This window comes from Bacillus rossius, chromosome 2, assembly GCF_032445375.1.
Source record: "Bacillus rossius redtenbacheri isolate Brsri chromosome 2, Brsri_v3, whole genome shotgun sequence".
NCBI lineage: Eukaryota > Metazoa > Arthropoda > Insecta > Phasmatodea > Bacillidae > Bacillus > Bacillus rossius.
The window spans coordinates 103,307,241-103,323,236 of NC_086331.1; the positions used below are offsets into that span (position 1 = coordinate 103,307,241).

Consider the following 15,996-nt stretch of genomic DNA (forward strand, 5'->3'; position numbering starts at 1 on the left):
CAAAGGATTTCAACCACCACTTTTGAAATACTGTTAACTGTTTATGTACAAACAGAAATAAATACCTAAATGGCTGCTACTGTAACTGTTGGAAACTGTTATAGAGTTTCATTATACTGATGCATCATCTTCATTGTTGTCATCTTCACTGCTGTCGACTTCAGCTTCAATTGCATCTTCTTCCCACATGACACTATCTTCACTGCCATCCAATGCATTATAAATGCAACATTTCTTGAAGCTTTTGATGATCACTTCTGATGAGATTGTGTCCCATGCAGCCTTAATCCACTGACACAAGACTGCTATTCTTGGTTTTCTGATTTTGCCTGTTGGTGTTATAGCATGGTTGCCTGCCAAGAGCCATTCAGAGTACAGCACTTTTAAACTGTCTTTAAATGGTTTGTTAACACACACATCTAATACCTGCAGCTTTGAAGTCATGCCTCCAGGAATAATAACAAGGTCGGTGTTCATACCTTTAATACATGATTTCACCTCTGGCGTTAAATGTCCTTTGAATGCATCTAACACTAACATCTTTCTTCTTTAAAAGTGCCCCAGGCCTTCTATCCCAAACTGCCTTTAACCAGTCTTTCATCAACTCACTTGTCATCCAACCTTTTTCTTGACATCTCACTATTACCCAGAAGGCAATTTTTCTTTTGGCATAGTTTTACGGTTAAGAATGACAAAAGGGAACAATTTTCTACCATCAGCTAACACTGTAAGCATCACTGTTATCCTCATTTTCTCATTGCCACTTGTCTTCACATTAACTGTTTTAGTTTCAACAGCATCCACTGAATAATTTGAAGGCATATCAAAATATACAGGCGTTTCATCAGCATTTAAAATGTAAATAACATACTGTTCGTCTAACTTAAATAATCACAGCAAAGAAGTACTGTATAACCTACATTAATGTTTTTGTACAAGAAACTAGACTATAATATGGGCGCCATCTTGTGCTACAGAACATTCCAAAAACATCGGTCGTAACATGAGCAGCCAGTAACTACTGCACAACCTGAAAACATTGACTTAAAATAAGTATGTTTACCAAAAAATCAATGTATCTGAATATAAGGCGACCCCTTTGTTTTGAATGATAAATTATGGTAAAAAATGTCGTCTTATATTCGGGTAAATACGGTACTCTGTTGAACATTGTCAGATAAAAATTAAGGAATCGGAATCGGATTCGAAGAATCGACCCTTTAATTTAAGAATCAAAAATGGAATCGGAATCGGTATATTTTAGGAATCGGCCCAACACTAATATATATATATATATATATAAATAAATATCATTATGCTTTAAATATAAATTATACCCTATGTACCCGAGGATGCTGCAACTGAATATAATGCTACCCCAAACTTTTTGATGGAGTGTTAAGGAAAAAGAATGTTTTGGAGAAGAGATCACATTTAAAATACAAAATTATGGATAGGAAATCTGGTGCGTGTGGCAAAATGAATACAAATAATATTTTGTTTTCAAGTTTGAGTGAAATGACAAATGTACCATGTTTTCAATCGTCCACACGATCGTCTTGTTGTCTTCTGATTCTGTGGTAACACTCGCTAGTTTAATCTGTATGCTTCTTTTAGAATCCAACCTCCAACAATTACTTTAACTAGAATCCCTTTTGTTTACCCAATAAAACGTAACGGAATGGCGGTAAAAAATTCAGGACCAGTTAGATATAATGCGAAATGTGGTAAGTGCAATAGGAATGTCAGAAACGGGATAATATGTGAATTCTGTGACACGTGGTTTAATTTTAAAAGGTGTTGTAATATAAGTGAAATTAATATTCCTACCTCGGAGTGGTATTGTGATAAGTGTATATTAATGGTTGCGCCTGCAAAAGTAAATGAAAGTGTGGATAAACTGCAAGAAGCTGAAGATGATGAAGCTAACTATTCTGAAAATGAAAGTGTTACAGAATCGCTTAGAAAGATTATAGACCTACTTCAAAATGACATTGCAGACCTAAAAGAAGAAAACAAAAAACTCCTTACAGATGGTTTCTGTAGGAAATGCATGAACATTAAAGAACCTAATATTTCTCATATGGCAAAAGATACCATTGGAACTGTCGAAAATAATATACTTGGCTCACTTCAGATGATTATTGAGGTACTTCAAAAAGACTTGATCATTAATAGAGAAGAAAATAATAAATTACTTGCGAAACTGGAACATTTTGAAAAAAGTAGAACTGACGAAGCAGAGTTTTGTTTACCCAAGAGAACAGTAAGGATTAAAGATTTTGAGATGCAAAAAACATATCAAAATAAGACCATCAACAACAGGTATAGTTTATTAAATAATGTAGAAGCTTTTCCACCATTACAAAAGAAAATGTATGTAAAAGTACCATCCTTAGACAACTGTATGAATACTAAGGTAAGAAGTAAAAAAGTGTTGTTGTTTGCTGACAGCCATGGACGTGATGTAGCAGGAAAAATTCTAAATAATGTTAGTGATTGTACTGTAAACGGTATTGTTAAACCAAATGCTCCTCTGCGTATTGTAACAGAAGGGCTCATACAAAACTGTGAGAAGCTCACTAATAAGGATACTGTCATAATATTAGGTGGTGCAAATGATGTTGCAAAAAATGAAGGTAATGAAGTAATTACCACGTTAAAAAGAAATTTATTTAAATTAGGACATGTCAATGTTATTGTTGTAAACCTACCACATAGATACGATCTTATTGATGACTCTTGTGTAAATGTGGAAACAAAAAAGGTGAACCAAAATATTAGCAAACTTTGTAGTTCTTTTAAGAATGTTACAGTAATTGACGTAAATAACCTGACTCGGGAAAATCATACTCATCATGGCCTCCATTTAAATGGTAGAGGCAAAGATCGCCTTGCTAATGAGATTAGAAAAATTATAATGCATGAACAAAATAGTGCTCAATGCTTTGTAAATCTTAAACCACTTGCCTTGGGTTGGCATCAGTTCCCAAGTCAGGAAAACTTTTAGAGGGCCCCTTGCAATGTATGGATATGAAGGGGCCAACTATGTTAAAATCTATTTTAAAACCTATGTTTAAACCTATGTTAAAATCTATGTTAAAACCTATGAAATCGCATCTACAAGAATTATCAATATTTCATATAAATGTATGTAGTATATTTAATAAAAAACATAATTTAGAACATTTGCTATGTCTTATATAAATTTGATATTGTTTGTTTTTCCGAGCACTGGCTTGAACATAATGAACTTGACTATTGTCTTTTTTATGGTTATAACTTAGCTTCTTGTTATTACAGAACTATTAGTAAAGGTGGGGGTGTTTGTATTTATACTCTAAAAAATATTGTGAACAAGATCATTGATATATCTGAATACTGCTTTGATAAAATAATTGAATGCTGTTGTATATCTATAAACTCAATACATAGCTGTATTGTTGGTATATACAGACCCCCTGGATTTTGTCATTTTGAATTGTTTTTAAATTATTTTGACTTAATTTTAAAAAAAGTTCTAAGGATACAAAAATATGTGATAATATGTGGTGATTTCATATAAATTTTAATGAGGAAAATAACACAAACAATAAATTTTTTTGTCTACTTAGGCAATATGGTATACATAGAACGATACTTACCCCTACAAGAATTGGCAATACAATTAATACATGTATCGATAATATTCTTACTAATATTAGATGTAGCCCTAGTACTTTGTTTGCAGAAACTATTGATACTGCTATTTCTGATCATTTGGCTCAACATATAATATTAAAATTAAGTGACACTGAACTTAGATCTAATGATAATTCCACTACTCATTTACTGAAAAGATTGTTTAAACTTGACACAATAGATATTTTTTGTAATGAGATTGCACTTGTATTGTGGGAAGAAATCTATAACACTTGCAATCCCAATAAGGCATATAACTTGTTTATAAATACATTTTTACTTTATTTTAATCAATACTTTCCCTATTTATGGATAAGCATTAACAATAAGTCCTCTCCTTGGATTAATAGTGATCTTGCCTCTGGATTTGAAATTTTAAATCATTATAAGGAGAAGCTTCTACGCAACAAAAATTCATACATTCGAGATGATTATAAAAAATTAAAAAAACAATTTAATAAATCTGTTATAGATGCTAAAAATTTTTATATTGAATGTAAACTGTTATCTTCCACCAATAAAAGTAAAACAATGTGGCAAATAATTAATAATGATATGAAATGTTTCAATAATAAACATAACATTTCTTTAATTGATGATGATAATAATACAATCACTGACAGTTTCCAAATTGCTAATAAGTTTAATGCATATTTTACGGAAATTGCATCCTCTTTAATAAAAAACAATTCAACCATTATAAATACAGGAATATCACCTAGAATACTTGATATTCATTTGCATTTGCATTCAATGTACCTAACACCAGTAGATGAAAATGAAATTACTCAAATAATAAGAGGTATGAAAAATAAAAATTCTGTTGGTCTTGATGATGTTCCTATTTCTGTAATAAAATCATGTGCAGAACACATTAAAAAGCCCTTTGTCTATATATTTAATAAATGTTTAGAAAATGGCATATTTCCTGATAGGCTCAAAATAGCGAAAATTATTCCACTACATAAAAAGGGTGATACTACCTGCATTAATAATTATAGACCAATTGCTTTATTACCAAATTTTTCAAAAATTCTTGAAAAGATTATATTAAAACGGTTGCTTTCATTCTTAAATTGTTATAATATAATTACCAGTAATCAGTATGGTTTTGTTAAAGGCAAGTCAACGGAACAAGCATTGTTCACTCTACTCAATAGTATTTATTCTCATTTAGATAATAAAGTCTTGACAGCTTGCATACTTGTAGATTTAACCAAAGCATTTGATTGTGTAAGCCATGATATTTTATTAGAAAAATTAAGTAAATATGGTATAAGAGGTGTTGCAAACAATATTATAAAATCTTACTTATCAAATCGTTCACAAATTACTAGTATTAATGTGACTTATAATAATATTACCACTACTTCTAGGTCAAAAATTTTGAAAATTGGTATTGGTGTTCCCCAAGGTTCAATTCTTGGTCCACTTTTGTTTTTGCTTTTTATTAATGATTTACCTTTGTTTCTAGATTATGGCCAGACTATCATGTTTGCAGATGATACCTCCATTATAGTAACAGGCCAGACTTTACAGGAACTACAAAAAAGAATTTCCATAACCCTCAACCAAATGCAAACTTGGTTTACTGATAATAGACTGATTCTAAATATTCAAAAATCTTCTATTATATATTTTAACTCTCAAATAAATAGATTAAATAATATTGAAGTGACTATTGGCAATAATATTCTTAATACTGTAAAAACAGCAAAATTACTGGGACTGAATCTTGATGAGAATCTAAATTGGACTAATCATATATCTTTTCTGTGTCGTAGACTTAGTTCTCTTTGTTTTGCCATAAAAACTATTAATACTGTAACTTCACATAAAGCAGTAATGGCTATGTATTATGCAAACATATATTCAATAATGAGATATGGTGTTATTTTTTGGGGAAATTCCTTAAATTGGCTAAAGATATTTAAGCTTCAAAAACGGGTTATTAGAATTATTTATAATCTTAGTAAGACAGATTCTTGTAGGCCTATTTTCCTGAATAACAAACTCTTAACATTTCCAGCCATTTATATATATTCGGTTGTCATTTATGTAATTCAAAATATTAAGTATGTAAAGAATAATGAAATACATAATCACTTTACCAGATCCATTTATAAGAATCATATTCCTTTTCATTCAACAAAAAAATACGAATTGAACCCTTTTTACATGGGCCTTAAACTAATAAATGTTCTACCGATATCCCTGTTAAATACAGCATCCCAATCACATACCATATTTAAACGACATCTCAAAGATTACCTACTACGAATAGCTCCATACTCTGTTAATGAATTCCTCAGTGCATCTACATAAATTGCTGCATTGTTTTTTATTATAATTTTTTATTGTAACATATATTATTGTGTTATAATGTATTTTTTTTTATATTGTTTTGTTAGTGTATTATGATGTATTTTATTTATAATGTTACTGACAAAACCTGGACATATGTACTGTCAAATATAGGACGCTAATAAATGAAATGAAAAAATGAAATGAAACTGTTAAGACAAAGCACTTAATTTTTTTTAAAATTAAATATATATGTAATCAAATTTAAATAGTTAAACTTACCTAGGCCAATATAAATTTGGGTTTGTCACAACACTAAACAATAGTATATACATTAACACTTATTTTACATAGATATATTAACAGAGTTTAAAATACTGGTAAGAATAATCATTCACTGTCAGTGTCTGCAATGCTGCTGCTGCTGCTGCTAGTGCTACTGCTACTGCTACTGCTACTGCTGACACTGCCTTTATTTTAATCTTGCTAGCACAGATCGTCTTCAATGCCATTCATGGTATTTAAAATGCAATACTTCTTAAAGTCGCGGATGATGGATTGTGAAGTTATCCTTCGCCAGGTTGTGGAAATCCATGTTGCTAGCTGAAGAACTAATGTTTTCTTAATTTTGCCAGTCGGTGTCAGAGAGTAGTCACCCGTAAGCAGCCAATCACTGTACTGTTGCCAACGGTGGTCCTTAAATGGCTTGTTTATGACAACATCAAGAACTTATAGCTGGCTTGTCATTCCAGCTGTTATAACAACCAAGTCTGTGTTAAAATTATTTATCGTAGTTTTAACCTCTGGTGTCAGATGTCCCCGAACTGCAGCAAAGACCAACATGCTTTTTTTTCCAGAAGTGCACCAGGGCACCGATTCCACACCAGTCATAACCATTCTTGCATTAAATCGCTTGTCATCCAGCCTTTTTATTGACAACGAATGATTAAGTCCGGCGGAAACGCTTCTTTGGGAAGAGTTTTCCACTTTAAGATGATGGATGGTGCCAGTTTCCTGTTATCCACTATCCACAAAAAAAGGCCTCTAAACATCCATATTGGATTTCAAGTGATTTAATACAAGCCTTTAAATCTAAAAAAACAACATTTTAATAAGCTGTGCCAACGAAACAACAAAACAAAATATATACTACTGTGCCTGTTTCTCTTACTACAGGAAATAAGTCAAAAGTCTTATCAAGTGTGATAAAATTTACTGGACACATATGATCAATAACAATATTTAAAAAAAAAACATATTTGGTGCTATGTCAAAATTATGAAAAATGGCTATTATGATCAACTGTCTAAAAATTAACAATGTTGTTTTGTTAATGTATTTGCTGAACTTTTTTCCAGTGTCTATGCCCCTCCCATGCAATAATCCTAGAATATGAATTGCCAATACGAACTTTGACACAATTTCTGTTCCCCCAATTTCTGAAAGTGTTGTACTGTGGAGTATCAAGGCCTTAAAGTATTCAAGATCAACTGGGCTTGATGGTATACAAAATTTTATCCTATAAGATTGTTCAAATATACTAGTATCTCTATTGCATCATTTTTTTATTTCCTGTTAAAATCTAAAGTTTTTCAGAAAAAATTGAAAATAGTTGAACTTCTGCACCATTTCTACCTCTCCCCTGCTGTCTCCCCTTCTTACGCATTCTCAAACTTATAATTCATAAGAATTTTCCTCAACCGATTTTAACTTCATTCTCAGTTCGCAGAGCATATTTAGAAGCAGGTTTTGTTTATAACTGTTATAATAATAAAAGTTAATAGTAAGTATATTTGAGATAATACTGGCTTTTAGAGTACCTCAATTCAAAAGTCATCTATGATAAGCCTTGTGTACAGTCTACAATATTAAAAATATTATTTATAGGCTAATTACGAAATCCGACATTGATTTGAATTTTTGATAATTTAAAACTATTTTTATAATTCTTATAGGAATTTAATTAGTATTATTAATCATATTGACATCATTATCTTTTATTGTCATTGATTGTTTTATTTTATTGTTTTGTTTTTCCTTATTTTGTCAGTTTTTGTCAGTTGTCCTTTCTATTCAAATTGTTAATTATTCCTGGTTTTTATGTTATATTTTTGTGACTCATATTTTTTCTTATGTGTTGAGCATCATTATAAATACCTTCGTTATATTTTAATTGTTCTTAAATACACTTACGGCAGGTAGGACCGTGCACTTGTGGCTTGGAAGCTGGGGGCATCTCGACTAAGGGAGTACATGAGGCCGCTCTGACGTCCCGACCTAGCCAAACCGTAGGGACTGGAGTTGCCAGTCTTATCTGCTCTAGGGTCAATTTTTTGTTGTTTCATTCGTTGTTTGTATTGTTTTTTAAAATTATAATTAATATTATTATCATGATCGTGCTTGTTCTATCCTCATTTTCTATTATTTTGTTTGTTTGATTGTGTCTGCTTTTTGTTACCGTGTTGGTCACTGTTTGTCCCGTGTTGGTCGCCTTGCGTGAGTTGGCCAATTGCGGATGTGCCTACCTGTTGTGGATTCCATTCAGGTAGTGCTTGCCCACTCTTGGTACCAACGGGAAGGGTTGTCTACATATTTGCAGTGACCTTTTTGTCTTTTTGTAATTTTGTCATTATTTTGTATTTATCATTGGTTATTTAGTCCTTGTCCTTGTCTATAAGTTTCGTGCCCACTATAAATTCCCACAGCTGTTGGTGGGCATGTAAGTAAGAATGTATAATAAATAAATAATAAATAATGGGAGCAAAAGTTAAAATGGTTGAGGTATGGCAAAACAGGAGTTTCAGCTGTTTGTTTGCCTGCAATTCTGGACAAGGCAGAAAGTATGTGGGCAAGTTTGTATGAGAAATCGAGCTGCTGATTAAAGTTGTTCTTTGACTTGTTTTTATCACTTATGGATCATAAAAAAATACAAAAATTAGGTAAACTGGTAAATTGTTCCAAGAGGTTACAGATTCGTGGCACAATCCAACATTTTGTCAGGCGGCCTTAAGTTATGGAGTTTACGTTTGTTTACAAATAATTATATGAACTGGAACTTATGTAACTCGCTTGGCCTGTATACTCATTAACAAGGAACTGTTCACTATGGGAGTATGGAGTACACAAAAGAAGGACTTGTGGCTTGGCTAATTATTTAGAATGTCACTCGCTTGACAAGTGGCACTGTACTTGCAAATAAAACACAAGGAAAAGTTACTTTTATTATTATTGAAACATTTATTAATTTATAGTTATCTTGGCTCGTGAATGTATGACACTGCCGGGTGACACGGTACAGCAAATGGTTGTCACTCGTCTTAAAATATGATGCTGATAGCAGTCCTCGCTGGTTCCTCAACCATCGTCCAGGCCGGGGGTGTACATCTCCACAGGCTCTTATGCCGTCGCCACAATGGGGCTGGTAGGCTCGGCTCGGGACTCAGGTGGTTCCTAAAACTCTAGGGGCGACCTCTGGTGCTGGGTGCCAATCCGTTCCAGTCCTCGTTGCGATCCCTTTGTTCTTGCCGGGCACTCGCTTGGCGCAAGAAATTAACTCACTGAGCCTTTCCCCAGGTGGTAGGGAGTATGCCGCGGCCTAGATCATGCTGTAGTCGCTCCAGTTGCTACATGCCGCCTCACATGCTGGGTCTTTTGTGAGTGTCTGCATGGGTATGCATCTCAGAGCTGAGCACTGCCACATTCGCCGACTCACTCGGTACACTCGCTGGTGCAGGACTCCAACAGCGACCCACTTTGACATCTTGCCCAGCCTTCTTCTCCGCAGATTCCTACTTCAGCAGGCGACTCATAACTCTGGTACCCGATGACTGGTTGATGACTCATGGTGACTGATGCTTCTCCGACTCTATTTGGGCGTGTCTTAACAGTCGCACCTTGGTCTGTATATATAATCAGAGCACGGGCTGTTCCATATGTAGTTGAATGTTTGAGAACATTCAACCACTGCCCGGGTGCCACACATATTAAATGACCCAGGGAGTGGGCTAACTGCGTTATTCAGAAATCGCTAAATTAGCCATAGTCGAGTTTCGGTGCAAAAAAGAGCCAGGAGAAGCCAACAACCATAATGTTAGAAATTTTTTATAGTTAAAAATTCTGTTGAAACCAAGATAGCATCTTTATGTTCCTATCCCCTCTCTGTTAATACTATAGAGGAAAACCACTAACCCATAAATAAATGTTAAGAAGGCATAATTTTATTACTAACTTTGGACGTAATCAATACTTTTTAGCTTAGAGACCAAGTTTGTGCATGGCAAGGAGATTAGCTCGTATATGTAATAAGCTTTTTTTAGTTGTTGGTTCTTTGACATATTGATTCTTTATGTTTTACCTGTAACACTGTACCTTACATGTTTTTTTTGTTTATGTAATAAATAGGGCCGGTTATTTTAGGAAACAGGAGAGTGTATTTCTGGTAATGTGTAAAAATTGTATATTGTATTTCTTATTCGGTTCTCATGAGTTCTTAGTACTTAAAAATATTGCAATTTCTGGAGACATGAATTGAATTATTTACAAAAAGTATCTAATTGGTTTTGTATTGGTTATCAGATCTTTTAAAGAAATATATCAGTAATTGGATTGATATCTGTTTTTATACACATTGCTCATCATTAATGACTGGTGCGTAATTCAAAATTTAAAGAAAAACTGTGCCTTGACTCGGTCCAACGGGAATTTGTACAAATCTACAAAAAATTGGCTTTGTGTGATAATGAATTAGTGTTATTTTAACAGATTTTGCACAAGTAAATTTATATCTAAAAATCCAAATTCAAGAAATTATTTACTTAATAAAATTTAAATGCAATTGTAATTTGGGTAAACGTTCCGCACTTGGAAATACAACATTAGTAATTAAAGGTTAATTTTTTTAATTGTTTTTGAGAAATTTAAAATAGTTTGAGAAAGATATTCTTTTAATGATACCCTAGAATTGCATGCATATTTATAAATGTAAAAAATTATATAAACTTGTTCATAAATTTTTGTTAAGCTACTCTTGAAACATAATGTTCCCACTGTATCGGAAAATGTTAGATATTATCTAGTAATGAAAGTTAAATATTTTAAAAGGTACCCTCTTCCTGCTGAAATAGTGTCCAAGAAGTGCAGATGAAAAAAACTGAATAATGCGAAGATAAGCAAACAAATTAATAGGCATGTGCGAAGCTTCGATAGTACAAACAAATTTGAAGTTTTTTTTAATATTCAATAACACTTCGAAACGATATGAACTATCCACATTAAACAAAGCTTCGTATCATTCAAGTCTTTACGTCGCACGTACAATTTATTTATCTTTGAAAGATTTGTGCAATGGGAGTGCATGACTTGATTTAAGTTTTTGGACAGCAATAGCGTATGTCCAAAAACTTACATCAAGTTACAATTTATTTTCTGTTAACTTTGGAAGATCGACCTCTCGCACGAGTGTGACTTCATAATCGATTAATCTAAAGAGTTGCATAACCTATTGCATTGTGTCACCTACCGGGCTTATTAATTTCATCTGACGAAATTATAGATGGATAAGTGGCGAAGAGGGATCATCACAATCTAGAGAAATACCGTCAAAAGGAAAAAAATGTAATGCAATATGGAATTTTTTTCACAGATGTTGGCAATTGTTCTGCGCAATGCGATAAATGCAAACAATTGTTCAAATGCCCGCGTGGTAGGTTATGTTACAATGACAATTGTATTGTTTTGATAATTTGTAGGTCGTACACAGCGATATCATTTATTATATGCGTGGTAATAACTGTTCTCCGATTGTAATGCAATATCCAGCTGTAAAAAAGACAAAGTAAAACGCAATTATGTCACGTTGCGACCACTCTAGAAATGTATTTTTTTTGTTCGTTTTCTTATGTCTTCAAACTAATAACGTTTCATGTTGACTACTTTTAGACAAGAATTTCGTCGTAACGATCATAATAACGGTTTTGCGGGGATGTTTGAAGCCATGATGAAGTAATTTGCTACAAAAGAGTGGTAATGTGTGTGTGGTATATTGATATTGTTAAGATAGCGAATTTGGAAATTTTATTATCTTTCTACAAAACCGAATTTTCCCCAAAACAAGTTTCGCAATTATCGCTAGATTTTAGTTTTTTTGAGTATTATTTTGATGTGGATTAAAAAATAGCAAATATTATTAGACATTAGTGATCTGTGGAATAAATAATTATTCTAATTTGGGTGTTTTGGGTTTTATATGTAGTTAACACCCTAACCACCCATTCAAATGATTTAGAATAACTTAAATGTAGCTAAGCTAGCCTAACCTAACCTAACCTAACCAAATGTTAAAACTGCAAACGACCGATTAACAACTTGAAATACTGCAATGCAGTTTACCAGAGTCATAAACTAAAATGAGAGAAACTCAAAAATAAAATTTATATAATGTTGTTTTTCAGAGGAATACCTATTCTAGAGTATTGCACTATTTTTAATTGCCATCTGAGGTCAGTTTCGTTATTACAGATGATTTCCATTTAAAACACGAGAACAGTTGAATGCCCTTTGTTTAAATATTTAAAATATAACTTTTTCTATTTTAAAAACACATCTAGTACATTTTATATGTTATATTGATTGTACAAAACAAATCATTTACTCAAGAAAATAAGACATATCAAAAAAATATTTCTTGTAGGCACTACAACAACACTCCATCCAGAACCATTTGGGGGCAAAACACACGAGCTATTGAAAGATAAAGAAAAAAATTCATTAACTTGAAGAAACTTCTGCAAAGAAAAAACCATAATTTCTGCAGTCTACTTTATCGACTATGTTCATAAATATGCAGAAGATGTCACCAACCGATCCTAAAGCACAAAGTACTACAAAACAAATTGCCAAAATGTTGGCAACATAACTTTTTTTGGCTTATGAGTTTGTAGAAGGGTGTGGGTTTGAAAAGTTAATGGGACACAAAAATGTTGCACCTACATATACAGTACCATGTAAAACTACTTTCTCTGAACATTACATCCCAGCTTTTTATGAGGAAAAAAACAACAAACCCTCAAGGAAATGCTTGTACAAGATTTACATCTGATAGCTGGACTTCATGTTCAACAGACAGTTACATCAGACTTACATTCTATTATCTCCGACCTGACTTTACTTCTGTGTCATTTGCAATGAGCAACACTGTCATAAATGAATCCCATACAAATGTTCATGGGGCTGCTACCCTAAAAAATGTTCTAATTGACTGGGGAATCGACCAAGCAGTGTCACCTTTACCATTATTCTGTATCACTGACAATGCCCATGATTTCTGACAGGCTTCTGCATCATTACTTAGAGATGGTTCAAGATCATGTTTCGCTCATACCCTTCAAATTGCAATTGAAAACAGCAAGAATGATTGACCAGGTACAACCACACTTAGTAAGGTCAGGACCAAAGAAGCACTCGTGCTAGGAAAAGACTACACACACTCCAGGAGCAGTTGAAGGTAATTCAGCATGTTGGTACTCGTTGGTGCTCAGAGTACCAAATGCTCAAGAGACTGCTGGAAATGAAACCTGCTCTTGTAGCCAACCACGTGAACTCTGGTGATACAGACATGCTGACCGCAGTGGAATGGAAACATGCTGAGAACTTTGTTCAAGTTTTACAACCACTTGCAGAGACCACAGAAGAAATGAGTGGAAGCACTTACCCAACATTGTCTATGATCATTTCAGTACTTCACTGTCTTCTTTGTAACCTCGAATCGCACATCGCTGCCAAAAAATATGGAGTGACACTTGCAAGAGCGTTGCATAAAAACCTTAAGTTGAGGTTTCCAAACTACATGCAAGAGCCCCTACAGCGTGCTGCAGTGTTGGTAGGTCCCATATTTAAAGGTGTTCTTCTATCAACAATGGAATCAATCACAATCCATTCTTTTGTCAGAAATTAAAAGTATGAAAACGTATTCCATTCATGCAGTTAAAGAAGTTAAATCTAGAATTCCCAGCTCTGCACCAACATCTTCTTTATGGACTGTCTTGGATAATATGCCAACGCAAGACAATAAAGATGATGAAGGAGAAGAAGAGGTACGACGGTACTTAAAAGAACCCTGCATCAGCAGACATGAGAATCCATTGTATTGGTGGAAAAATGAAGGTACAAAGTAGCGATATTCATCCAAAGTAGCTCTAAAGTATCTGGGGGTTCTTGATACACAAGTAAATTCAGAGCATCTCTTTTCAGCAGCTGGGAATGTTGTTTCAGCGCGAAGAGAAAACTTGCTTCCTCAGCTTGTAGAGCGATTGGTGTTTTTACATGCCAACTTAAAATAAAAGCTAAACTGCTGGCATGCTATAACTAGAGCCTAGTGTTTAAATGTTTTATATACTAATAGATTTAAATGTTGTTTTGTATGTGTATATTTTTAAATAGTTTTTGTTTTTTGTTCTTTGTTCTTGTCCCAAATGGACATTGGAGTTCAATCATTTTTCCCGGTGTAGTAAAGAGTTTATTATACTTATAACAATGGACATTTTTGAAGGCTCTAAAGAACAGTACTTCAGTTTATGTTGTGTTTATGAAACTATAATTTGATTTTACATATAAGGTTTTTTCTTCAAAATAGTTGGTTTCATATTTAAATAAAACAGATAAAAGCTGCAGTTTTTTTTTAATGCAGGACACTTTATTAATGGGTTTGTCGAGTTGAGATAAAAAGAATTAAGGGAATTTTTTTGCATTAAAATGCAACTATTCACATTCGATTCAACTTCGCACAAATAGTTACTATTCGCTTCGCACTTCGATTCACAATGAAAATTTAACATTCGCACATGCCTACAAATTAACAAATAAATTTAATATGCTAGGCCTTCTACGGTGTGGAATACATCTGATGCTTACTTTTATGCAGACAAATCATATAATTTGGAAGCGGTAAAATTTAAAAGGTACACATCTTCACATCTTCGGTTTAAAATCATAACTTATGTACAGTTACACTCTTAGATAATTCAGAATTTAAAAAGCTATGCACTATATGACAGCAGTGAAACCATGAGAGGAAGAGTCACTATAAAATGTTTGGCTCAAAAAAACAAAGCATTATATTATGAAAGTACTACTTTACTTAAGCTTGGTGTTATGTGTATTTTGTAAGCCCATAAACTCCTATTGGCAAAGAACATAATTGTGAGTAAACAAAGCAGCTGAAATATTATTTTAATTTTCATCCATTCTTAGATGTAATAAAGCTCAGTGAGATATTATGTTATATCGCAGTGGGAGAAGGTATTGCTCAATACAGGTGCTGTAGTGTTAAAGTAAATATGAAATCTGTCTGGCCAGGTTCCTAAGGTTGCATTGATATGCCCTTATAAAGGATTTATGATACTGTTTTGTATTGCAATTTGGAATTTAAATAATTGCTGGGTTACTGTCATTTAAATAATCAATGAATTTTTAATAATAATAATAATAATAATAAATGTTAATGTAAATGCATTTTTATACAGAACTTTATGAGTGTACCCATTTATTACATACAAGGATTGGAATTTCTAAACACTTGCACTTTATTTACACAAAGTATTAAATTGGTTTTGCATTGGTTATCAGATACTTCAAAGAAATATATCGGTAATGGAATCATGAGTTTTTATTTGTGCCACTCATCACTATTTTCAACTACAGTAAACTGATTATCCATGTTGTTTGGGACCTACCAACACCCAGATAATTTAATTCTCGTAAAATATCAGGATAATCCGTTTCACGGTAAGGGCCGCACCCGAATTTGGGTCCTACCATATACTCGTCTTCGGTAGAATTATGAGCACAAATGATGTCTTTGTGTATTGTCTCCCAGCTTATTGGAACGTAAACAATAAGTCACTGTGTTGCCATGCGCTCTCTCTCCGTCTGTTGGAGAGGCTTTCACCTCTGCGCCCCTCCTCATTGTAATTAATTTTTTTACCCCTCGGCAGCAAGTTATTTATTCTCAGTTCC

At 33.2% G+C, this 15,996-nt stretch overlaps 1 protein-coding gene across 6 annotated transcripts in view; it reads left to right on the forward strand.

Annotated features, from left to right (window-relative positions):
* LOC134529537 (histone-arginine methyltransferase CARMER) overlaps nt 1–15,996 on the forward strand; it is a 202,268-nt gene that overhangs the window by 52,880 nt on the left and 133,392 nt on the right. The window lies entirely within an intron of this gene.